This window comes from Phoenix dactylifera, chromosome 15 (genome assembly GCF_009389715.1).
Source record: "Phoenix dactylifera cultivar Barhee BC4 chromosome 15, palm_55x_up_171113_PBpolish2nd_filt_p, whole genome shotgun sequence".
Classification (NCBI taxonomy): domain Eukaryota; kingdom Viridiplantae; phylum Streptophyta; class Magnoliopsida; order Arecales; family Arecaceae; genus Phoenix; species Phoenix dactylifera.
In genome coordinates this window covers 9,369,869-9,397,032 of record NC_052406.1, presented here as the reverse complement: position 1 = coordinate 9,397,032, position 27,164 = coordinate 9,369,869, and the positions used below count along the sequence as shown (strand labels likewise).

The following is a 27,164-nucleotide window of genomic DNA, read 5'->3' as shown; positions in this document are numbered from 1 at the left end:
AAGGATATTTCCTCCTCAGTTTCTGCAAAATTTGATTTTTCTCCTTCATTGTTAGGCAAATTAGCTCGACATTCAGATTGGTAATGCCCATACTTGTGGCACTGAAAGCACTCAACTTTGGACTTGTCTGCTGACTTTGGTCTATAGGAAATCTGAAATCTGCCACGCCCCCTTCCTCTTCCTTCAAAAAACTGAGTTTGCTGATTTCTTCCTCTACCTCTGCCTCTTCCTCTGTTTGATCTATTTGAAAATGAAGAAGAGGTGCCGATTGTGGCCTTTAAAGCTTGCTCATTCTGCTCTTGTCGATTCAGCTTCCTTTTATGTACCAGCAAGGAACTTTCAAGTTCTTCAAGTGACATTTCATCAAGATCATTTGCCTCCTCAATAGCACAGACAACAAAATTATATTTTGGTGTCATTGAACGCAGTATCTTCTCAACAACAGTAACATCTTGTGTCTTATCACCATGGGTCCTCAATTTGTTGACAATTGCCATTGTCCTAGAGAAATAGTCAGTAACAGTCTCACCCTCTTTCATTCGAAGTATTTCAAACTCCGAACGAAGTGCTTGAAGCTGCTGCTCTTTGTTTTTGTGGTTCCCTGGTACTTTTTCTTCATTGAATCCCAAATTTGCTTGGAGGTATCTTTGCAAAGAATAGTCTCCAAGATTGTCCGATCAATTGCCTGAAAAGATAATTTTTTGCTTTGAGATCCTTCAATTTTAAAGCCTCCAACTCTGCCTTCTGAGCTTCTGACATCCTAGCAGTTGGTTCTGCTACTCCAGACTCAACCACATCCCAATACTCTTTGGACCTCAAGAAATTCTCCATCAGCATGCTCCAATGATCATAGTGACCATCAAAGCGAGGAATTGCTGGCTGCACAAAGGTTTCAGACGCCATTAGCTGCTGCGTTTGGTCCCTCAATGAACCTGCTCTGATACCAAATGTAGAAAAACAGAGTTGAACAAAAGCTTTAAGGTGAATATTCTTTGAGGAATTAAAGCTAACACCTGCTGGGCATAAACAGATTTACAAGTGAAACAAACTAAAGGAATGTAAACTCAAGCCAATTGGAAGAGGAAATCATCTGAATCATAGTTTTAGACAAGAAATAATGAATTAGCTACTGCCTTTTTTCTGATTTACAAATGTAGTGTGTTGCTATTAGCAACCAAGAAGATAAATTAAAATCGTTACAGGTGGTTTCTAAAGTAATAAAAGATATAGAACAAATAAGGCAACGTATAATCTGCAAAGGCGAAAGATTTCATGCATGGGATTCTAAAGCAGATTACATATCAATACGAACTAGTCTGGGCTAGAGCTTTTTTATTTTTCAAGTATCATGTCAAGCAGAATAAGCAACAGTAGATTGACTTGTATGATTGCAAGGTATCCTTCCAAAGTTTATATTTAGGAATTAGCTTCAAAGTCTAATGGAGGAAAGAGCGGGCAAAGAAGCCGCCTCACCTGCATATGCGTCATAAATAAAGCTGTGAATGCCATTAATGTCGAACCTAAAGGAGAGCTAAGATGGAAGGGCGTTCTTGAGTTGCTTTGAGGAGAACATGATTAGTAGACCTGAGGTCTTGAAATGATGATATCTTGTCTTCTCTCTCCTGTTTCCTTCATCTAACCATGTGATCTGTTCCAAATACAGTCAAGGCATAAAAATACTGTCCACCAATAATGCTAAATCTAAGTGTAATGACACATCGAGATAAGGACTAGAAGGAATGGACAACATAGGACTGCATAATATTTGTAAAAGTGCTTGCTGAATATCCTTGGATTGCTGAATATCTAGAGCGAAAATATAGATGATTTGCTTACTAGAAAGTAAAATCTCGAAGATTCGCCATCCAGAAACTATCACATCTTAGAGAACACAAAAAAATCTTAAGGGTTTGTTTGTTTGTGGTAATCTGCTAATATCTGAAAAATATATAGGGGATCCATCATTTATGTTACAATATCTGATATCACTTTCTTATTAAATATGATAATCTGACACGCATTTATTTTCTAATGCCAAATTTCCTCCAACTAATGGGCCTTAAAAGTTTACCCAAAAAAAGAAAAATCTTAAAGATCACTTTCTTTAAATGTCTCATCCAAAAATGGCAAAGAAATCTATGACACATCATGCATCAAGTGATTATAAATATGAAGTCTTCTAGTCTATTTCACCACTAAAGCGGAGGTAAGCTTGACAACATAGCATTTCAATCTGTCATAGAAGAAGATGGCCAGGCTATCCTATCTTCTTCTAGTCCTCCTTGTCTTTGTATCAGGTACTTTCTAATCTTCTTCCATCTCTTTTAATCCATTTCCATCGATCAAATTCAATTTTAGACAAATAACAAGATGTTTTCACAGAACTAGTTAAGCAATATTTTTTTGAGAAACAATTAGCCATGATCTATGGCTAATAGATATGAAGAGGAAAAATAAATGAGATCTCCAAAAGCTTTGCTCGATTGCTTTCCATTACATTTGTTTTGGAATCAGTTCACAAGTTCTATTCTTCCCCACAATCAGATTTTAATATTAGATATTCTGTTAAAATAATTAATCTAACTTCTGCTGGGCAGTACTCAGGCAGAATAATAGAAAGGAAAAACAAATATTGGTCTAGTTAACTTGGACCTTCCTTTCTAATTTTCTTCCTCCAGTACGCAAGTTTTTACAACAGATGACTGAAAAATATAACTCCATCTTCCCATGTGAGCATCATGCTCAGGTATTATTACCTTTACATGGCATAGCATATGAGTTGATAATTTGCTCCAAAATGAACCTATGAACCTACAAACATGTTCAAAAGTATGCATGGTCTAGAGAAGCCATGACCTCTCTTCGAAGTGGCAGTTACATTTTCCTTCATTTCTGGTTCACGATTGCAACCAAACCTAACTAGCAGCCCAATCAGTGATGGTCATTATAATGCAAGAATGGATTGTGTTGGAGGGGGTGGGGAGGGAGTAACAGCATATCATGGTTTCCAGCAGTGAAATCACAGAATCCTGGATAAATCTGTTATTCAAAATGATAATATTAAAATATATGATCACCATATTATTTTGATTATAAGATATTTAAATTATTGATAGGATATTGTTGGCAACCGCAAATTTAGCAACTCAAGGCCTCATCTATAAAAGTTAGCCGGAAAATATTATTTAGATTTTTTGGTCCTATATAAGTATGCAAGATCCACCAGTGCATAGTCAATATGGAATTATAAATACCCCCCGTACTACTAAACATATGCTCATACAAGTCCTCATATACTTTTCTCTTTTAAGCTCTGATGTCGATTCAAATCCATTCACAAGTATCATAATCACAAACTCCATGATTAGCTTATGGTCAACTCAAATGGGCCTCTGTTATATAGTCCTCTAGACTACATGGGCCTTAGGCAAAGCCTGCTCTGATACTATTTGTAACAACATAAGACTTTATCCAAAAACACTAGCTGGAAAGTATTGTTTGGATTTTTTAGCTTGGTATAGGTAACCAAGATCTCCTCATAGGAAAAATTGAAAGAGTGTGCTAAATATTAGATAGTTAATTATCATCTGAAATGTGAAAAATACAAGCAACTTGAATCATTTCCAAGAGTTCCCATCCAAAATTCAGTAGAATTCTGTACTTGGAAAACATTCAGCAGAATTCTTGGAGTGGTCCCAATAAAATGCATTCCTTTTTACAAACGTTTTTTAATATACGCTTGAACATTTGGGTAGTGTTTTTATTTAACGCTTGTACTTTTTTCAAATATTTGAAGCTGAGATGATGATGCCAATGGTGGATGCTAAGAAGTGTATGGCTTACCTGGGTATCAACGGCAACTGTGACCCCAAAGAATGCTCTTGGGAGTGCTCTAAATTCTACGAAAATGGACGTGGATATTGTTTCTCATTTCCTCCTGGAAATAACAGCGCATGTGTATGCATGCATGACTGTTAATTGAGCAAATGCTATCTCCGCTGTGTTGAGAATAAGTAATCTTCTACCTATGATGATTTGAACTAAAGATATTGTGCGTATGAATAAAATTAAGACTGAACCTTCTTTCAGAGGTCTTACAATGTCATAATAGCTTCCCATCATGACATATATAGGCCCTCCCTCTTGTACTGCTCGACCAATTTCCGAGCTTTCAATACTATTACACGGGATGATGCCTCAGCTGTAACCTCCACAAGATGAAAGCTTTTTTCTACCAGGTCGTGTGTGTGAGAGATGGAGAGACCTTCAACAAATAACCATATAGATGTCTTCCCTAGTTCTCTTGCTTCGGGATACTTTTAATTCTTCACTAGTCCACGGTGCAAAGAAATCCGAGGCCCGGCCATAGAGGTTTTGGTAACACATGATTTCGCAAAAATAAAATCAGGTGATGTGGATGAGATCTGGTTTTAGAGCTGATAACATAAAAACACTATATTATATGGAATTTCAGGTTCCATAAATTACTTTGAAAGAGTGTCTAAGTAAAATTTTCAAGATCTGGAGGTTGAACCACGTACGTGTTTATCTACTTCTAAAATACGCGCGCTCAAGGTTGGGTGTTCAATCACTGTAGAAAGAACACAAAAATCACCGTTGAAATGCTTATGGTGCAAGAAAAAAAAGATGAAAGAAAGTTGCTTCTTCACGTTTCTCTCTCTAAAATACTGAAAAATTTCTCTGGAAGAGAAGTCTGGACGTGAATGCAGATGAGAGAGGGAGAGAGGGAGAAACCACTTCTTTCTTTCAACTATTCCTTCTCTCAATTTAAATATTAGATGATCTTGGTTGGGCTAGCCCATCATGGCGGCCCAACCAAGCCCCCAAACCAACAGGAACCTATTTTAGGTTTGATAAAAGACATAGCTAAATCCAAGATTTTGTAAGAATGTGGATGCACGTTGAGAATGTTTCAGAACATGCTATCTCCTTGTTTATCGGTGTTTGAAATTATTTTTTTAAAAATATAAGATCTCACTGCCCCATGTAAGTCCTGTATAACTAATTCATGAAAATAATAATATAGTATTAACAATAATAAAAATATTATTTTATAATATTTTAGTTTAATAATAAATATATTATGGTATTATAACTATGCAAAATGAAGCTTGCTATAATAATATAATACTATTTTATTATTATATATTATTATTGTATTATATTATATTATATCATGCTATATCATATTATATGGTGAGTATATCATATAGCATAGAGTATAATTATAATATTTATTATGTAATAGTGTTATGTTATTATAATACATATAAAGGAAGGTAAAATGCTAGAGGACTGTTGTGACGGAGATAAGAATAGGGGTGAAAATAGATCCATCCAGACCCATTTTTTTATCCAAAACTATCCTGATATGGATAGATATTTAAACATTCGACAAATATCCATATCCATATTCATATTCGTAAAAAAAAATAGATATAGATATAGATAAACAACAATCCGATCCGTATTCGAATATCTAATTCTATTTATAACTTTATTTAATTTTATATAGTACTTATAAATTTTAAAAAAAAATAAATGTCTATATGAAAGGATTGAAGGGCCTTCTCCTGTATCTTTTTTAATTCCAGCTTGTTCCATAGCTTGCTATTACCATCCTCCATCTTCTTGTTACACAGTTGCTTCTACGGTTGAAAGGATTGAAGGGCTTTCTCCTGTACTTTACTGCAGCTTGATGTATTCATGCAACATGCCAAGACTAGCTATGAGAAAACTCGAGTTACTTGGACTCAAGCAAGCCCTGAAATGCCGGCTAAAGATCATTACTAGTTCGCAGTTATCATGTCAGAAAATCCAGAAGGTGGGTCTGGCATGACCACCTAGCTTTTTTTTTCCCCTTCTATATTATGAGATGAGCCTTTGATAGAAGGCAAAATGGATCATTCTACTCCAGCATGGAACCACCCAATTTCTGCCGAGCGGGCCAGGCCTCGGCCTCGCTAAGAATCGAGCCGACCTCGGGCCCTGCTGAAGGCCGAGCCGACCTCGGCTAGAGGCCAGGCCGACCTCAGACCCCGCCGAAGACCGAGCCGACCTCGAAACCCACTGAAGGTCGAACCGACCTCAACCCTATCAACCTTGATCCTGTCGAAGATCTCGTGGATCCTCAGCACAAAGAAAATAGTTCCTCCTCAAGGCCTTATATAGCCTACCTCAACGGTTCTGCTCGTCCTGCCCGGGCGGCCGAGCAGCCAGATTATACCACGTGGCAGACCCAGAAGCTCCCTCAGCATATTTTTCTGGATCGTGGTATTAAAGGCCGATCATCATGATGGCCGCCTCAGGGGCCGAGCATTGATGTTTGGCCCCTCGCATACCATTAGGTAACGCCTCAAGAAGGAGCGTGCACACAACGCATTGAAGAGCTCCCTTAATTACTTCTGCTTGGAATGATGTGGCGGATCCTCAGAACAAATCTGAAAAGATTTCTCCCGAATCCTCCGCCCGTGGAATTGATCTCCGTGATTCACGTCGCTTCCAGCTAATAGCCAGTTGATCACAACTTAGCCTAAGACTTCAGATAACGGCCAAGATCCTCACCCTATAAAAAGGGAGTAGCGAAAAGCCCCCAGTAAGCCAGAAAAAGCCATTAGAAGCAATACAAAGCAATTCAAAATATTCGGAAAACCCTCCAAAAACTCTGCTAACTTAGCCATTAGAGGGCCTTCGCCGGAATCGCCGACCAAGGCTTTGTGTAGGTACCCCGGAGCACAGGAGGTAGCTCCCTTTCTCCTCTTTCTATGTACCGACCGGCATCTTCTTGGCTTTCTCCGACGTGGTCACCCTCAGGCCGAATTTCAACCACAACATTTGGCGCTAAAGGAAGGGTCTGAGTCGTGATCATAAAGTTGAGGAGTCGAGGAGCTTCTAATGCATCGAGGCACCGAGCACCAACTCCCAGCAACTCGCTCCAAAGCCCACCCCCTTCGGCACCGACGGATCAAATTCTTCAGGTCCTGCCAGAGCAGTTCAGTCTGCTCGTCCAGCAAGTCCAAACACTTATCGCGGCCGTTCAAGGCCTGCAGCCGGCGGGAGCCCAGCCTGCACCCCCACCTCGCGGGCGCGAGTCCATAAGACGGCGCTCGTGATGTTATTCCCCTGCCAGGCAGCACACGATGGCCGACGAAAGAGAGTGTTGCCACTACCGAAGCTCCCACCGAGCTCGATCCCTAAGCCCGGAGGGCTTGTCGCACAGCCATTACCCTGAGAGCCTGCGCCAAAGTCTGAAGCCCTGAGCTCGAGAACAACCATCGGAGGCGGGGTCCACCCCATGCCGAGCTGCAGCAGGAGCCCCACCCGTCGCCGAGCTCGATAGAAAAGTCGAGGAGTTGGAGCAACAGATCCAGACACTCTGAGACCAAGGCCGAAGTGCGACACCGAGCTCGAATTCACAACTGAGTCTCCATTGCCTCGATGGATCGTTGATGAGTCAATCCCCTCAAGGTTCAAGATGCCGCAAATCGAGCCGTATTATGGCTCGTCTGACTTCCTGTATCATTTGGAAAGCTACAAAGCCCTAATAACACTCCAAGGGTGTTAAGACCCCTCATGATGATGCTGTCCACCAATAATGCTAAATCTAAGTGTAATGACACATCGAGGTAAGGACTAGAAGGAATGGACAACATAAGATTGCATAATATTTGTAAAGGTGCCTTCTGAATATCCTTGCATTGCTGAATATCTAGAGCGAAAATATAGATGATTTGCTTACTAGAAAGTAAAAGCTCGAAGTTTCTTCCTTCTTTGACTTCGCCATCCAGAAACTATCACATCCTAGAGAACACAAAAAAATCTTAAGGGTTTGTTTGTTTAGTGTAAGTCATATTATGTGGTAATATGATAATATCGGAAAATATATAGGGGATCCATCATTTATGTTACAATATCTGATATCACTTTCGCACTAAATATGGTAATCGGACATGGCATTTATTTTCTCATGCCAAATTATAGACCTCCAACCAATGGGCCTTAAAAGTTTACCCAAAAAAAGAAAAATCTTAAAGATCACTTTCTTTAAATGTCTCATCCAAAAATGGCAAAAAAATCAACGACAGATCATGCATCAAGTGATTATAAATATGAAGTCTTCTAATCTATTTCACCACCAAAGCAGAGATAAGCTTGAACAACATAGCGTTTCTATCTGTCACAGAAGAAGATGGCCAAGCTATCCTATCTTCTTCTAGTCCTTCTTGTCTTTGTGTCAGGTACTTTCTAATCTCCTTCCATCCCTTTTAATCCATTTCCATCGACCAAATTCAATTTTAGACAAATGACAAGATGTTTTCACAGAACTGGTTAAGCAATATTTTTTTGAGAAAAAATTAGCCATGATCTATGGCTAATGGATATGAAGAGGAAAAATAAATGAGATCTCCAAAAGCTTTGCTTGATTGCTTTCCATGACATTTGTTTTGGAATCAGTTCACAAGTTCTATTCTTCTCCACAATCAGATTTTAATATTAGATATTCTGTTAAAATAATTAATCTAACTTCTACTGGGCAGTACTCAGGCAGAATAATAGAAAGGAAAAAATAATATTGGTCTAGTTGGACCTTCCTTTCTAATTTTCTTCCTCCAGTATACAAATCTTTCCAGAAGATGATTGAAAAATACAACTCCATCTTCCCATGTGAGCATCATGCTCAAATATTATTACCTTTCCATGGCATAGCATATGAGTTGATGGTTTGCTCCAAAGTGAACCTATGAACCTACAAACATGGTCAAAAGTATGCATGGTCCAGAGAAGCCATGGCCTCTATCTCTTCGAAGTGGCAGTTACATTCTCGTTCATTTCTGGTTCATGATTGCAAGCAAATCTATCTACAATCCCAATCGGTAATAGTCATTATAATGTAAGAATGGATTTCTTGGGGGGTAACAACATATCATGGTTTCCAGCAGTGAAATCACAGAATCCTGGTTGCATCTGTTATTCAAATGATAATATTAAAATATATGATAACCATATTATTTAAATTATAAATTTCATAGATGGAGTTAAATAACATCCCTTGTGACTATTATATAATGTAATAAGTTGCTACTCTACTTCTGTATATGTTTACAATGTTATGATAGTGGGCATCCAAAAACCTTAAAACTCTCTATTGCTATCAGCATTTTCTTTGTAATTAAAGATAATTTGTTGACTAAGTGCAAGTATTTATAATTTTTATTTGCTCTTTTTTCAGTTAGATATCCTGTCCACTATTTTTCTATTAAACTTATGTTTCAAACAGTAAGCCTCTGGGACATTGACGGGAAAATCTGACTTTCCAACCTATGGGATATAGCCTACTAGATATGGGTGGCATTAGGATACAAATGGACGATCAATTAAAAGTATGGTAAGACACAATACTGTATAACAAGTATATCAAAAATTTTCCTTGATAGGATATTGTTGGCAACCGCAAATTTAACAACTAAAAAGTTAACCAGAAAATATTGTTTAGGTTCTTTGGTCCTGTATAAGTATGTAAGATCCACCAGTGCATAGTCAATGTAGGATTATAAATATCCACCCGTACAACTAAACATATGCCCATATAGGTCCTCGTATACTTTTCCCATTTAAGCTCTGATGTTCTCGCTAGGTTAAGAACTACGTTCATTCAAATCCATTCACAAGTATCATAATCACAAACACTATGATTAGTCTATGGTCAACCCCAATAGGCCTCTGTTATATTGTCCTCTAGACTACATGGGCCTTAGGCAAAGCCTGATACTATTTGTAACACCATAAGACTTCATCCAAAAACACTACCTGGAAAGTATTGTTTGGATTTTTTAGCTTGGTATAGATAACCGATGTAAGAAATAAAATATATAAATAAATCTATCTCATCCTATCAGCTTAAGCTTTTGGGATAAGTGGTGATTTTAATATGGTATGAGAGCAGAGGTCCTAAGTTCGAACCCTGTCTCCGCACTCTTTAACCCTATTATTAAAAAATTTCACATGTTGGACTCGCCCATTAAAAAAAAAAAAAGCAGGCCCACATGTGAGGGGAAGTGTAAGAAATAAAATATATAAATAAATCTATCTCATCCTATAAGCTTAAGCTTTTGGGATAAGTGGTGATTTTAACGACCAAGATCTCCACGTAGGAAAAATTGAAAGTGTGCGCTAAATATTAGATAGTTAATTATCATTTGAAATGTGAAAAATACAAGCAACTTGAATCATTCCAAGAGTTCCCATCCAAAATTCAGTAGAATTCTGTACTTAGAAAACATTCAGCAGAATTCTTGGAGCGTTCCCAATAAAATGCATTCCTTTTTACAAACGTTTTTTAATATACGCTTGAACATTTGGGTAGTGTTTTTATTTAACGCTTGTACGTACTTTTTTCAAATATTTGAAGCTGAGATGATGGTGCCAATGGTGGATGCTAAGAAGTGTATCGTTTACCTGGGTATCAACAGCAACTGCGACCGCAAAGAATGCTCTTGGGAATGCTCTAAATTCTACGAAAATGGACATGGATATTGTGTTACATTTCCTCCTGGAAATAACAGCTCATGTGTATGCATGCATGACTGTTAATTGAGCAAATGCTATCCCCGCTGTGTTGAGAATATGTAATCTTCTACCTATGATGATTTGAACTAAAGATATTGTGCGTATGAATAAAATTATGACTAAACCTTCTTTCAGAGGTCTTACAATGGCATAATAGCTTCCCATCATGACATATATAGGCCCATCCTCTTGTACTGCTCGACCAATTTCCGAGCTTCCAATACTATTATACGGGATGATGCCTCAGCTGTAACCTCCACAAGATGAAAGCTTTTCTCTACCAGGCCGATCGTGTGTGTGAGAGATGGAGAGACCTTCAACAAATAACCATATAGATGTCTTCCCTAGTTCTCTTGCTTCGGGATACTTTTAATTCTTCACTAGTCCACGGTGCAAAGAAATCTGAGGCCTGTCCATAGAGGTTTTGGTAACACATGATTTCGCAACAATAAAATCAGGTTATGTGGATGAGATCTGGTTTTAGAGCTGATAACATAAAAACACTATATTATATAGAATTTCAAGTTTCATAAATTACTTTGAAAGACTGTACGTCTAAGTAAAATTTTCAAGATCTGGAGGTTGAACCACGTACGTGTTTATCTACTTCTGAAATACGCTCAAGGTTTGGTGTTCAATCACTGTAGAAAGAACATAAAAATCACCGTTCAAATGCTTATAGTGCAAGAAAAAAAGATGAAAGAAAGTTGCTTCTTCACGTTTCTCTCTCTAAAATACTGAAAAATTTCTCCGGAAGAGAAGTCTGGACGTGAATGGTGTGCAGATGAGAGAGAGAGAGATGGAGAAACCACTTCTTTCTTTGAACTATTCCCTCTCTCAATTTAAAAATTAGATGATTTTGGTTTGGGCTAGCTCATCATGGCGGCCCAACCAAGCCCCAAAACCAACAAGAACCTGTTCTAGGATTGATAAAAGACATTGCTAAATCCAAGATTTTGTAAGAACGTGGATGGACGTTGAGAATGTTTCAGAACATGCTATCTTCTTGTTTATCGGTGTTTGAAATTAATTTTTTTTAAAGAAAATAAGATCCCACTGCCCCATGTAAGTCCGTGTATAACTAATTCATGAAAATAATATAGTATTAACAATAATAAAAATATTATTTTATAATATTTTAGTTTAATAATAAATATATTATAGTATTATAACTATGCAAAATGATGCATGCTATAATAATAAAATATTATTTGATTATGGTTATATATTATTATCGTATTATATTATATTATATCATACTATATCATATTATTTCGTGAGTATATCATATAGCATAGAGTATAATTATAATATTTATTATGTAATAGCGTTGTGTTATTATAATATATATAAAGGAAGGTAAAATGCTAGAGGACTGTTGTGATGGAGATAAGAATAGGGGTGAAAATAGATCCACCCAGATCCATTTTCGTATTCAAAACTATCCTGATATGGATAGACATTTAAACATTCGACAAATATCCATATCCATATTCATGATATTCGTAAAAAAAAATAGATATAGATATCGATAAACAACTATCCGACCCGTATTCGAATATCTGATTTTATTTATAATCTTATTTAATTTTATAAAGTACTTATAAACTTTAAAAAAAATAAATGTCTATATGAAAGGATTGAAGGGCCTTCTCCTATATCTATTTTAATTTCAGCTTGTTCCATAGCTTGCTATAACCATGTCACGCCCCTGGTTCTGGGGCTTCACGCAAGCGTCCTTCATCCCTCCCCGATTTTGTTTTCCACTCAAAACGCGTCTGCAGGATTAGGAGACACCCGCTTTATATGTCCAGGCTCTACAACGAGTCTTTCCGATGTGGGACTATTGGGCCTCACACCCTTCCCACTATCGAACAAGAGTCGTCCTCGGCTCTGATACCAAATGTTACGCCCCCGCTTCCGCGGAGCATGTGAGGCACCTAGTGCCCACGTGGAGGCCACATGAGGAGGGACCAATAGTCCTACATCGGAAAGACTCGTTCTAAAGCCTGGGCATATGAGGCGGGTGTCTTCTAATCCTGCAGACGCGTTTTGGGTGGAAAATAAAATCGGGAAGGGGTGAAGGACGCTTGCGTGAAGCCCCAGAACCGGACAATATCTGGCAGGAGAGCCCCGTGTTCCTCCCTCATGTGGTCCCCACGTGAGTACTAGGTGCCTCACGTGCTTCGCAGAGGCGGGGGCGTGACAGACATCCTCCATCTTCCTGTTACACAGTTGCTTCCATAGCTGAAAGGATTGAAGGGCCTTCTCCTGTACTTTACTGCAGCTTGATGTATTCATGCAACATGCCAAGACTAGCTATGAGAAAACTTGGACTCAAGCAAGCCTAGTTCGCAGTTATCATGTCAGAAAATCCGAAAGGTGGGTCTGGCATGATGACCTAGCTCTTTTTTTTTCCCTTCTATATTATGAGATGAGCCTTCACAGAGGATGCGTGGCCACCTGCACCTACCTCAGCTGGTTGGCATCTGTCTTCTCAAACAATGGGACGAAAGAGGCTCCAGGTCAAATCCCAGATGCGGCCATTCTCATAATATTTTTTGAAGAAATTTCTATGCATATGCTTAATCTGGTGCTGTTGGAAGAAAAAGGAACATATTCTCAAGGGCACCCCCTCTATACTTTACCTTCAGAGAAAGCTATCTCCTGGGCATCTCTAACTTTCCATTCCAACAAAGAGACCCTGCTCCATCTCCATCTCCATCTCCATCTCCACAGTGAAAAGATGAAGCTTCGTTTCGTGCTGCCTCTTCTCCTTGGCCTGCTTCTGCTTTCATCAGGTACTCCATAATCCCCTTCTTTCCTAAACGCTCGCTTAACTTCAATTAATTCCAGATATCCTTTTCTTTTCAGAGGAAAAGGAATTAGTCCTGAGCACAATTTATTTTATTAGACATAAGAGAATTAATTACAACAGCGAGCCTAGGAGCGAATAAGCTGCACTAGAATGGCGAGCAGGGTAATCTCTGAAGAGAATATGGTGTTCTCACAAACTTCAACCAATTAGTTCTTGAGATAATTATATTTTTCTTATGATTAATTTTGGTGCGTGGAAAATTATACTGACAAAGTTCTATAAAAGTAAATCTAGCTCTAGATTCTTCATTCTTGCATCGTCCTGGGGTGGCATCCATGGACCCATTTTTACGGTTATCTGTTTTCCGAGCAGTCAAGGAGGCGGAGCTCTTTGCGGATAGCCCAAACTCGGTCCGGCTTCCGGAGCACACATGTCAAAAGACGATTGGAACAGCTAGGTGTAGGCCGGAGAGATGCGAACAGGAGTGCTCTGTGGAGCCCAAAGGCAGAGGAGAGTGCATGGATGATGTGTGTTCATGCAGCTTTTACTGCCCACGGCCGCCTGTTTAGAGGTTTGGATGTTTTGGTTTGGGTCAGGAAATGATGGTCTTGTTTTCTCTGTTTGTTGGTTTAAGTGATAGATGAGATCAATGTTCACAGAAACCTCAGTGTCCAGCCTTTCCCTTTTTCTCTTGTAAATTTCTTCTGTTGTTTCGATAATGTAGCATGACTGCTGAAGTTTCCGGGGTCCAATGGCTCTATCAAACCTCCAAGACCAGAGACAGAGATGTTTGAGCTTGATGGGAATATTTATAGTGGTAGTTACCTCCTCTCTGTTATAGGTGCCAAAAATGCTAGAATTGCACTATAAGAAAAGGGGAAAAAGAAACTTCCAATCACACAAACCAACACCTTGGGGAAACCTGATGATGTTAAAAAAAAAAACTCTGCTTTATCAAACCTCCAGGAGAGCAGAGACAGAGATGTTTGAGCTTAATGGGAATAGTTGTAGAAGTAGTTATCTCCACTTTATTATTGGTTCCCAAAAATGCTAGAATTCGCTATACAAAAAAAAAAGGGATAAAGAAACTTCCAACCACACAAACCAACACCTTGGGGAAACCTGATCGTGAAAGGAAAACTCTCATGATAGAACTACGTATGCCAATTGAAGAGGAGAATTTCCTTTTATTTTCAGATAGGGAAAGAGAGAAGGGAATTTCCCTTCATTTTGAAGGGTCAAAGATTTCCAGATTATTCTATCTAAAGAAGCTCAGTTGTACCTCTTTTTTTAATGAAAAAGTAAGAAAGTAGTGATTCCGCTTTCCAATCCCATGGCACTGTAGGTGCAACAAGCAGAGAACTTTATTCACAAATGCTAGCCGAAAAATATTATTTAGATTTTTTTGGATCTTGTTTAAATACTTAAGATCTGCCTAATATATTGTTGTTGTGGGGCTAAACATATGTCTGCATGGTCTTTACGTACTCCATGGCTTATTTAAGTTCAGGTATTCTTGTCAAGTTAAGGGTCCAAATCTATTCAAATCTAATCACAAATACTTCGATTTAGTAGGCATACTCTATGGATCTATTGAAACTGACCATAAGTTGGTCATGGTCTTTATAATTCGATTTAAATATATTTAGACTATTAGCCTAGCAAAAATGCTGGAGCTTAAACGAGGAAGAAGGGTATGTGAGGATCATGCAGGCATGTGTTTAGTCCTACATCAATTATACAATGGGTAATATCTTAGGTACTTAAACGATGCTAAGGAATTCAAGCAATACTTTTTGGCTTATTTTTTTAGGTGAAATCTTGGGTTGTGACAAATGATACTAAAGTAGATTTGGTACATAGCCTATATATACTAAGGGCACTGCAGTATCGGTCCGTTAGGATGAACCACATGCTAATTATAATGTTTGTAATTGGATTCGAAAAGATTTGGACTCTTAGCCTAGTGATGATGCTGAGGCTTAAACCAAGAGGCATTTGAGGGGATGTTTGTTTAGTCGCACAATAATTATGTACTTAATAGATCATGGGTATTTATAAAGAACTAAGGAATCCAAATAATAACTTTAGGCAAGCATTTCTGAGTGACATCCTAGGTTGTGATCGTAGAACTTAATTTTACTCAAGTAACCATTGGCGGAGACACCGCTCAATGGGCTAGCCTATGCTCTCCATAGACAATATATAAATCATCAAGATAAGATTAATTAGTGTATCAGTCAACTCATCAAACAAGCAGCAACTTGAAAAATAAATCCTATATATAAAAAAAAAAAAAATCAGAGTTGGAGTCTTAGATGGTGCATTCCAGATGCCACTAACCTTCTAAAGTCAAGTGGGACGAGACAAAAGCCAAGATATATACACGAACAATATCTTCCAATCGTGACAATAAAAATCTCATTCTTGATGTCATACATGTATGCGTATCATAATTTTGATATCCCTGTAAATGTAAAATTTCATTTTCTCAAGAAAGTAGACGTTACTCTAAGCAACGGGCTTTTCCTATTCCTTTCATCTTTTCTTTTGGTCCTCCCCGTCCTTGCATAAGTTAGAGAAAACCGTCCTTCTTTTCAAACGATCAAGAGATAAAAAAGGTAGTTTTTGTGCTCACCTTTACCTTAAAATGGTTGGCTATTATCTGCTTTCTATCTCAGTATCAATGGTCATCAATTTTTAACTTAGTCTCACTAATTGGCGCTATCATAAGTTTTGAAACCTTGCAAGCACACTACATTAACAATTGAAGCTCTTTTATACTGTTAATGGGATTCACACTGAAAAATTGTTTACTATTAAACTAGGAAGGCATTATTGGATCTTATATCAATAATTTGCATCCTCCATTGAGGAGTCATTTGCCACGATATAAATAAGATTTCGTAGTTTTTCTTAAAGAAAATAGAAGCAAATTTTCCGCACCATGGGATGTCATTTTTTTCCATAGCTGAAATACCTTTGGAAATTTCAGAAAATCTTTATTTTTTTCCGAAGATTTTACCTTCTATGTTGGCATGGACATAAATCGAGATCTCATTCATATCACACCCACTCAAGATCTCATTCATATCGCACCCACACGACAAATAAGACAAATTTTAGGTTTTTTAAAAACCTTGGTGAAAACTACATGCCGCTGAGCTTAAAAGAAAAATCAATTCCCATGGTCGCGCCATATGTAGTGCGAAAATCTAGATGATTTGGTTACTATTAATTAAAATCTTGAAGACACTTCCATCCTTGACATTCAGAAACCATCACATTCCAGAGAACACAAAGAAAAATCCTAAAAGCTCGTTTGGTTCGCCGGAAGTATTTTCCCTCCTAGAAATATGATTCCTGGGAATCAGATTTCTAGGAACAGAATACCTAGAAAAGTATTTTTGGCATGTTTGGTTGACCATGGAAAAGTGACAAATTTTCAAAGTGCTTATGTTTGGTTAACCATCCACTTTCCTGAAAAAGTTATGTATAATTCCTATTATGCCCTTAATAAAAATTAGGTTTTTAATGCCTTTTTAATGCTGAAAGGTCTTTTTGGGAAAAAACAAAAAAGAAGTGATTCCCACCTCATGGGAAAGTAATTTTCTCATGTTTCTCATGAGAAAGACTTTCCCATGAAATGCGGGAATCATATTCTCATGGGAATACAACCTTTTCATTTCTCTCCTTTGAAAACTCCAACCAAACAAGAGGTATCTCATTACTTTTCTGTTGACCACACTTTTCCTCCTTTTTCTGCGAACCAAACGAGCCCTAGGAGTTTTTTTGGTTGGTGTATATATATCAAATTTTGTGGTAATCTAATAATTTCTCGAAATAGATATAGGATCAGTCATTTATTTTACTATACTTGATACCGCTCTGCTACCAAATATAATAATCTAATATTAAATTTAGTTTTGCACGCAAGATTACTTCTAACCAATGGGCCTAAAAATTTACCGTAAAAAGAAAAATCTTAAAGAACCCTTTCTTCAAATGTACCATCCAAAAATCTTCGCTAGGATACGATGGATCATGCGCCAAGTGATTATAAATATGAAATTTTTTAATCTATTTCACCAGCAAAGCAGAGATGATCTTGAACAGCTTACGAAGATAGCCAGGCTATCCAATCTTCTTCTTGTCCTTCTTTGTCCTTGTGTCAGGTACTCTCTAATCTCCTTCCATCTCTTTCAATCCATTTCCATCAACCAAATTGATTGCGGACAAATTATAAGACATTCTAACACAACTACTTGTTAAGTTTTTATTTTTTTGAGAAAAAATTAGCCATTACTATGGCTAATGGATATGAAGAGGAAAAATAAGTGAGATCTCCAAAAGCTTTGCCCGATTGCTTTCCATTACCTTTGTTTTGGAATCAGTTCACAAGTTCAATTCTTCCCCACAATCCGATTTTAATATTAGATATTATGTTAAAATAATTAATTTAACTTCTGCTGGGCAGTACTCAAGCAGAAGAATAGAAAGGAAAAAATAATATTGGTCTAGTTGACCTTCCTTTCTAATTTTCTTCCTCCAGTACACAAGCCTTTACAGACTGAAAAATACAACTCCATCTTCCCATGTGAGCATCATGCTCGAGTATTATTACCTTTCCATGGCATAGCATATGAGTTGATAGTTTGCTCCAAAATGAACCTATGAACCTACAAACATGTTCAAAAGTATGCAAGGTCTAGAGAAGCCATGGCCTCTCTTCGAAGTGGCAGTTACATTTTCCTTCATTTCCGGTTCACGATTGCAACTAAAACTAACTAGCAGCCCAATCAGTGATGGTCATTATAATGTAAGAATGGATTTTTTATTTTTTTGGTACAACGGTCACTCACGTTAATCTAGCATGCGTGCAACCAACTGAGTTAAGAAACATAAAGGTGGGGGTATTAGCACATGTCCATGAGACCTTTGTGAAATGATGGGTAGCAAAGGAGGCAACTCAATCTGCCGTCTTGTTTGCCTTCCGATACATATATCACGGTTTCCAACAGTGAAATCACAGTATCCTGGATACATCTGGCAGAGGAGGGGTCTAAGCGGTGCATGCGGTGTGCGTGCAGGCCCTGAAATCGGACAATATCTGGCAGAGGAGCCCTGTGTTCCCCCCTCATGTGGCCCCCACGCGGGCACTGGGTACCGCACGTGCCCCATGGAGGCAGGAGCATAACATTTGGTATCAGAGCCCAGGACGGCTCTAGTCTGAGGGTGGGTGAATGAAAGATCCCACATCGGCTAGACTCGTTCTAGAGCCTAAACATATGAGGTAGGTGTCTTTAAATCCTGCAGATCAATTTTGGGTGGAAAACAAAACCGGAGAGGGGTCTGAGCGGCGCGTGCGCGCGCGTGGGAGCCCCGAAATCGGACAATATGTGGCAAGGGAGTTCCGTGTTCCTCCCTCATGTGGCCTCCACGTGGACACTGGGTGTCTCACGTGCCCGGCCGAGGCGGGGGCATGGCATTTGGTATTCAGCAAAATTAGTAGAGTGCTTCGAATAAAATGCATTAATACATTTTTTAATATATGCTTTGAACATTTGTCTTTTGTTTTTAATTGATACTTGTAATTTTTTTCACATATTTGAAGCTGAGATGATGGTGCCAAAGGTGGATGCTCAGAAGAAATGTTTAATTTTCTTGATGAGTAACAAATACGAATGCCTCAATGTATCCTGCCATTGGGCTTGCGCAAAATGGTATAAACATGGAAATGGATATTGTGTCCCAAATCCTGATGCAAATAACTTTGTTATGTGTGCATGCAGTTATAATTGTTAATTGAGCAAATGTTATCACTGTTCTGTTGAGATATGCAATCGTCTACCTTTGAGGATGTGGACTAAAGATTGTGCGTTTATGAATAAAATTCAGACTGAACCTTCTTTCAGAGTGCTTACAATCTAATCATTGTGTAGCCCCTCCTCCTTGCACTGCAATTGCCGAGTTTTTAATACAATTTTAGTGACTTATTCGGGATGATGCCTCAGCTATAACTTCCCCAAGATGAAAGCTTTTTGGTCACTTGGCTATTTATCCCAGATAAAGTGGGGATAAAAACTCATGTAATCCAAACCATACGGAGCCCAGTTTTCTAAAGACATCTCTTGCAGGTCGATCTATGTTTGCGGTTTAAGAGATTGCCAAAAAACGAAGGGACTTGAATGTAATATTAGCACGTCTTAGAAGGAGTCCCGTCATGCGAATTTGAGCTATAGCCTATATAGTCCCCGCAACTCTATGGAGAAAAGAATTATCACACCTAACCCCCTGTCAAAGATATATATTAGACATAAGATCTTTCTGCCAAATTTGATCTAGTCCCGCAGCTCCCGCAGGCTGCAGGATCTACTTTTCAAATATGCAAGGTAATCCCTGCATTTGTGCCAAATTTGATCTAGTGCCAGCCAGCATGCGACTTGCAGGGTCTACTTCACGAATGCAAGCTAAAACCCGCACGCAGCATGCCAAGACTAGTTCAATTTTGAATAAACTTGCATATAAACCCCTAGATATCGATATTATATATGGCCTCCCAACAGCAGGTTTGAAATGGATTTAAGCGTGAGACCCGCCAGATTAGTTGAGACATAATATAAAGATTAGTACATTGCTAGAGAAATTCATAGATTGCAGATAAAAGATCATTTCTTGCTTCCAATCCCTGCTTCTAAAGCCAATACTTTCTTAACCTTCAGATAAGACTTCTTCTAATCTGATTTGATAATTTCTTATCTCAGACTCAGAGCTAAAAGATAAATTAAGAGTGGCTACCAATTGTCATTAAAAGGAAATGCTAAGACTTCAGCACAGCAGTCCCGTATTTATCAGTCACGCTTCAGCCAACGCATCCAATAGTTCAGCAGTTGAAACAAGCCAATATAGCGTGGTCTTTTAGAGGGTGGGGAATTAATTACCCCTAAGGGGTAATTAATCACCGGTACATTTATTGGGGAATTAATTACCCCTATAATTTATCACGTCCAAATTAAAATATTGGTAAGAGAATGAAAGAAAAGCCTCAAAAACATAAGGGTTCCTTGGTGAGGCGGATTATTGCCAATGAAAATATAAAAACGAGGACAACCTGTAGCGAGGCTTTGAGGTTCGTGTGGCTAATTGGGCGTTTTCATCGAGCAGGTGGTGGGCATCTGAAAAAGGGTGACCAGAGCGCACAGGGCCAGTGAAGAGGTCCTGCCGGCACTCGAAGGACCCGAGGACCGGCAGGACCTAAGGCAAGAGCAGGACACCCAGACTTGGTCCGGTGGGGTGCAGGGCCTTCCTCGGCAATTGATCAGGACGACTCATCAGATCTCCAAAGAGGAGATACAGAACTACTGAAAACAAACGTGGCCGTTGGGGTATTTAGTTCGAAGAGGGAAAAAAGAAAACGCATCAAAATCCTCGTCAATTTCTTAAAGATCCATGCTTTCTAATCCCTTACCCTTCTTCCACTAAAAATCAAACGAAAAAGAAGAACAAAAGAAATGGAAAAACCTAAAAATCTAAAAAGAAACCGTTTTTTTTTTCCTTCACCAAATCCCACACCTGGCCTGGCTTTCTGGCCTCGTTTTTTTTATTTTTTTACCTGCGGTTCTGGAACCAGACTTTGATCTGCTTGGGCTCGATGTTAGCGAGAATCGGGCACTCCCGGATGAGCTGCTGCTGCCTCATGGAGCTGGGCTTGGGGCACTCGCTGTAGACCCTCTCGAGCGCCTCCACCTGCTCCGGCGTGAACCTCACATACTTCCCCGCTTCCATTCCTTGCTGCATCTTCCCCGCCTCCTTCCCCACTCCCTGCCCTGCCACCACCATCGCCATCTCCTCCTACCAAAAACCCCTAGCAAAAACCAACCTTTACCCCACCAGAAAACCCCAAAACACCTCTTTTCCGGCACCTCGGCAGCTGGAGAGAAGAAGCGCCGCCTCCCTCCGGCATCACAGGCTCAGACCCTCGCCCCCTCCGCCGGAACAGCCACAGCGGCGCGGCGGAACCGTATCCCTGGCTTCTCCCCGGCTCCCACGGCGGCCATTTGGAAAGAGATAAAGAGAGAGAGGAGGAGGAGGAAGAGGAAGAGGAGGTGGCGAAAAAGACGAGAGCGCTTTGGTGCTTCGCTTTCGCTTTATTTGGTTTTTTTAATCGCTCTCTCGCTGGCTTTGGTGCAAGGCATTCGCTTTATTTGGTTTTTCCCTCTCATGATAACGCTGTCCGCCAATAAATGCTAAATCTAAAGTGTAACGGCACATCAAGGTAAGGTCCGTAAGGACCAGATGGAACGGACAACATAAGGTGCTTGCTGGATATCCTTGGATTGCTGAATATCTAGAGCGAAAATATAGATGATTTACTTACTAGGAATTTAAATCTCGAAGATTCTTCCTTCTTTGACTTTGCCATATAAAAATTATCACATCCTAGAGAATACAAAAAAATCTTAAGGGTTTGCTTGTTTGGTGTATGTCAGATTATGTAGTAATCTGATAATATCTCAAAATATATAGGGGATCCATCATTTATGTTACAATATCTGATATCACTTTCGCACTAAATATGATAATCGAATATGGCATTTATTTTCTCATGCCAAATTATACACCTCCAACCAATGGGTCTTAAAAGTTTACCCAAAAAAAGAAAAATTTATAGATCACTTTCTTTAAATGTATCATCCAAAAATGGCAAAAAAATCTATGACAGATCATGCATCAAGTGATTATAAATATGAAGTCTTCTAATCGATTTCATCACCAAAGCGGAGATAAGCTTGAACAACATAGCATTTCTATCTGTCATAGAAGAAGATGGCCAGGCTATCCTATGTTCTTCTAGTCCTCCTTGTCTTTGTATCAGGTACTTTCTAATCTCCTTCCATCTCTTTTAATCCATTTCCATCGACCAAATTCAATTTTAGACAAATGACAAGATGTTTTCACAGAACTAGTTAAGCAATATTTTTTTGAGAAACAATTAGCCATGATCTATGGCTAATGGATATGAAGAGGAAAAATAAATGAGATCTCCAAAAGCTTTGCTCGATTGCTTTCCATTACATTTGTTTTGGAATCAGTTCACAAGTTCTATTCTTCCCCACAATCCGATTTTAATATTAGATATTATGTTAAAATAATTAATCTAACTTCTGCTGGGCAGTACTCAGGCAGAAGAATAGAAAGGAAAAAATAATATTGGTCTAGTTGGACCTTCTTTTCTAATTTTCTTCCTCGAGTACATAAGTCTTTACAGATGATGACTGAAAAATACAACTCCATCTTCCCATGTGAGCATCATGCTCGAATATTATTACCTTTCCATGGCAAAGCATATGAGTTGATAGTCTGCTCCAAAATGAACCTATGAACCTACAAACATGTTCAAAAGTATGCATGGTCTAAAGAAGCCATGGCCTCTCTTCGAAGTGGCAGTTACATTTTCCTTCATTTCTGGTTCACGATTGCAACCAAAACTAACTAGCAGCCCAATCAGTGATGGTCATTATAATGTAAGAATGGATTTTTTATTTTTTTGGTACAACGGTCACTCACATTAATCTAGCATGAGTGCAACCAACTCAGTTAAGAAACATAAAGATGGGGGTATTAGCACATGTCCATGAGACCTCTTCGAAATAATGGGTAGCAAAGGAGGCAACTCAATCTACCGTCCTGTTTGCCTTCCGATACACATATCACGGTTTCCAACAGTGAAATCACAGTATCCTGGATACATCTGTTATTCAAATAATATTATTAAGATATATGATAACCATATTTCAATTATAAATTTCATAGATGTAGTTAAATAACATCCCTTGTGACTATTATATAATGAAATAAGTTGCTGCTCTACTTCTGTATATGTTTACAGTGTTATGAAGGTGGGAATCCAAAAACCATTAAAACTCTATATTGCTATCAGCATTTTCTCTGTAATTAAAGATAATTTGTTGACCAAGTGCAAGTATCCATAATTTTTATTTGCTCTTCTTGTAATTATATATCTTGTCCACATTTTTTCATTAAAACTATATATGTTTCAAGCAGTAAACCTGTCACGCCCCTGCCTCCACGGGGCACGGAGCTTCCCTGCCAGATATTGTCCGATTCCAGGGCCCGCACGCGCGCTGCACGCACCGCTCAGACCCCTTTCCAGTTTTATTTTCCATCCAAAACGCGGCTGCAGAATTTGAAGATACCCGTCTCATATGCCCAGACTCTGAAATGAGTCTTTTCGATGTGGAACTATTGGACCTCACACCCTTCGCACCATCGGACATGACTCGTTTCAGAGCCTGGGCATATGAGACGGGTGTCTCCAAAATAATGCAAATGCATTTTGGGTGGAAAACAAAACCGAAAAAAAGGTCTCAGCAGTGCGTGCAGGCCTCAGAAACGGACAATATCTGGCAAAGGAGTCCCGTATTTCTCTCTCATGTGGCCTCCACGTGGGCACTGGGTGCCTCACGAGCCCCACGCAGGCAGGGGTGTGACAAAACCAATATTTCAAATAGGTATATTGAGGGGAAATTCAGGTTACAAAGACAAATCTGTTGTTTGTTAGATAATAAAATCCATGCCTCCAATCTATGGTTTAAGATCTAATAAATATGAGTGGGAAATTTTATACTATTCTAGAACTTTCCGTATCTGGATACAAATGGAGGACCAACAAAATGTCTTGAAAGATACAACGTTATATAACCAGTACATCAAAAAATTTGCTTGAAGGGATGTTATTGGCAATCACAAAAGTCAAAAAGTGTGCTAGCTCTCAGATGGTTGTCATTTGAAACATAAAAAAATGCCAGCAACTTGAATCACTGCCAAGAGTTCCCAACCAAAATTCAGTAGAATTCCACGCTTAGAAAACATTCAGCAAAATTAGTAGAGTGCTCCGAATAAAATGCATTCTGTTTTACGAATACATTTTTTAATATATGCTTTGAACATTTGTCTTTTGTTTTTAATTGATACTTGTAATTTTTTTCACATATTTGAAGCTGAGATGATGGTGCCAAAGGTGGATGCTCAGAAGAAATGTTTAATTTTCTTGATGAGTAACAGATACGAATGCCTCAATGAATCCTGCCATTTGGATTGCGCAAAATGGTATAAACATGGAATTGGATATTGTGTCCCAAATCCTGATGTAAATAACTTTGTTATGTGTGCATGCGATTATGATTGTTAATTGAGCAAATGTTATCACTGTTCTGTTGAGATATGCAATCGTGTGCCTTTGAGGATGTGGACTAAAGATTGTGCGTTTATGAATAAAATTCAGACTGAACCTTCTTTCAGAGTGCTTACAATCTAATCATTGTGTAGCCCCTCCTTCTTGCACTGCAATTGCCGAGTTTTTAATGCAATTTTAGTGACTTATTCGGGATGATGCCTCAGCTATAACTTCCCCGAGATGAAAGCTTTTTGGTCACTTGGTTATTTATCCCAGATAAAGTGGGGATAAAAACTCATGTAATCCAAACCATACGGAGCCCAGGGTTCTAAAGACATCTCTTGCAGGTCGATCTATGTTTGCGGTTTAAGAGATTGCCAAAAAACGAAGGGACTTGAATGTAATATTAGCACGTCTTAGAAGGAGTCCCGTCATGCGAATTTGAGCTATAGCCTATATAGTCCCCGCTCCTCTACGGAGAAAAGAATTATCACACCTAACCCTCTGTCAAAGATATATATTAGACATAAGATCTTTCTGCCAAACTTGATCTAGTCCCGCAAGCCGCAGCTCCCGCAGGTTGCAGGATCCACTTTTCAAATATGCAAGGTAATCCCTGCATTTGTGCCAAATTTGATCTAGTCCCGGCATGCGACTTGCAGGGTCTACTTCACGAATGCAAGCTAAAACCCGCACGCAGCATGCCAAGACTAGTTCAATTTTGAATAAACTTGCATTTAAACCCCTAGAAATCGATATTATATATGGCCTCCCAACAGCAGGTTTGAAATGGATTTAAGCGTGCGACACGCCAGATTAGTTGAGACATAATATAAAGATTAGTATATTGCTAGAGAAATTCATAGATTGCAGATAAAAGATCATTTCTTGCTTCCAATCGCTGCCTTCTAGAGCCAATACTTTCTTAACCTTCAGATCTAATCTGATTTGATAATTTCTTATCTCAGAGCTAAAAGATAAATTAAGGGTGGCTACCAATTGTCATTAAAAGGAAATGCTAGACTTCAGCACAGCAGTCCCGTATTTATCAGTCACGCTTCAGCCAACGCATCCAATACCCTTTAGTTCAGCAGTTGAATCAAGCCAATATAATTTATCACGTCCAAATTAAAATATTGGTAAGAGAATGAAAGAAAATATAAAAACGAGGACAACCTGTAGCGAGGCTTTGAGGTTCGTGCGGCTAATGGGCGTTTTCATCGAGCAGGTGGTGGGCATCCGAAAATGGGTGACCGGAGCACAAGGCCGGTGAAGAGGTCCTCCAGCAGCGAGGACCGGCAGGACCTAAGGCAGGAGCAGGACAACCGGACTTGGTCCAGTGGGGTGCAGGGCCTTCCTCGGCAATTGATCTGGATGGCTCACCGGATCTCCAAAGAGGAGATCGAAAACCTCCAATAGTATTTCACGGAGTTTCTAGAGCTACCGGAAGAGGGTGTGGAGGCGGTGAGGCAGGCGTAGGAGACGACGGCGGTCATCGCTCGTAGCCTTGGTCGGAGGGTTCCCATCGAGTAGGTGGCTCAGGACCTCAAAACCCGGAGAAAGTTGGGGTATGAGGTGGAGGCCTTTCCGATGGCGGAGGACCACAACGTCTTCTGCTTTATGAGCGAGGAGGATCGGAATGCGGTGTTAACCAGCAAGCTGTGGATAGTGGCTGAGCAACTGCTAGTGTACGGCCCACGGCTAGCAATAGCCAAAATCTAGCTGCCGAGGGTTGTTAGGAGTAGGATGCGGGCAAAGAAGATGACAAGTCCACCCCCGAGTTCACTTTTGGGTCGGTTTCGTCTCAATCGGGGTTGAGTTCCCTAGGCTCGCCGCCTGCTTCTGATGGATGGCAAAAGCCGTCCAACGTCACTCGCCGGTGCTTACCGGTAAGCTGTCTCACCCTGAAATCGGTGCAAACTAGGGCGGAAGTTAGTCAACACTGGTTGGAACTCAAGTTGGAGACAGAGATAGAGATGGGCAGGGTTGTGGGTGGGGCCCAAGAAAAAGGTGAAGCAGGTTGGGTCAACGGGCCAGGAGGAGCTGATGCGGAGATGCTTGAGGCTCGATCTAGTTCGGGCCAGCTTAAGCGAGCCGAAAGCCAACCGTCGGAAGGGAAGATATTGGGCTGCGAAGAGCCCGATCCGACCCAGGAGAGATTTGCAATCTCTTCTCTGTTGTCTGAGCAATCCCCCCCCCCCCCCCCCCCCCCCCAAAGGTCGATTCCGAACAGCACTGCCATCCTTCTCCGGCTCCAACAGCGGCCCCGACGCCGGAAGTGGCAATCATCTACGAGGATGGGGATGGGGCAGTCCAGGTAGCGAAGATCAGGAGACTTGAGGGTGTGGAGCGCTGGCAGCAGCGGGGGGGGGCGGAGGGCGAGGGTGGTGAGTCTCGATCTGTGGCGTCGACGATGGTTGGTGTGAAGGCGGGGCTAGGAGGTTCACCTGGATTGGAGAGATTGGACCACGCAGAGGGGAGGGCGGTGGACATGCCCAAGCTGTCTGGCAGCTCAAGGAAGCCTTAGCTTGGATAATCACGAGGGGGCCCGAGGAGTTGGTG

At 39.8% G+C, this 27,164-nt stretch overlaps 4 long non-coding RNA genes across 4 annotated transcripts; all 4 read left to right on the top strand.

Moving 5' to 3' along the window:
* The first annotated feature begins 2,185 nt into the window (after positions 1-2,185).
* LOC103705785 lies at positions 2,186-4,105 on the top strand. The gene is made up of 2 exons (XR_603845.3): positions 2,186-2,297; positions 3,797-4,105. It is a non-coding gene; the product is annotated as an uncharacterized LOC103705785 (long non-coding RNA).
* Positions 4,106-8,162: 4,057 nt separating this feature from the next.
* Positions 8,163-10,733, top strand: LOC120113362. The gene is made up of 2 exons (XR_005515277.1): positions 8,163-8,258; positions 10,430-10,733. It is a non-coding gene; the product is annotated as an uncharacterized LOC120113362 (long non-coding RNA).
* Positions 10,734-13,060: 2,327 nt separating this feature from the next.
* Positions 13,061-14,157, top strand: LOC120113361. The gene is made up of 2 exons (XR_005515276.1): positions 13,061-13,388; positions 13,778-14,157. It is a non-coding gene; the product is annotated as an uncharacterized LOC120113361 (long non-coding RNA).
* Positions 14,158-22,172: 8,015 nt separating this feature from the next.
* LOC120113295 lies at positions 22,173-24,735 on the top strand. Its single transcript, XR_005515196.1, has 2 exons — positions 22,173-22,280; positions 24,427-24,735. It is a non-coding gene; the product is annotated as an uncharacterized LOC120113295 (long non-coding RNA).
* The last annotated feature ends 2,429 nt before the right edge of the window (positions 24,736-27,164 follow it).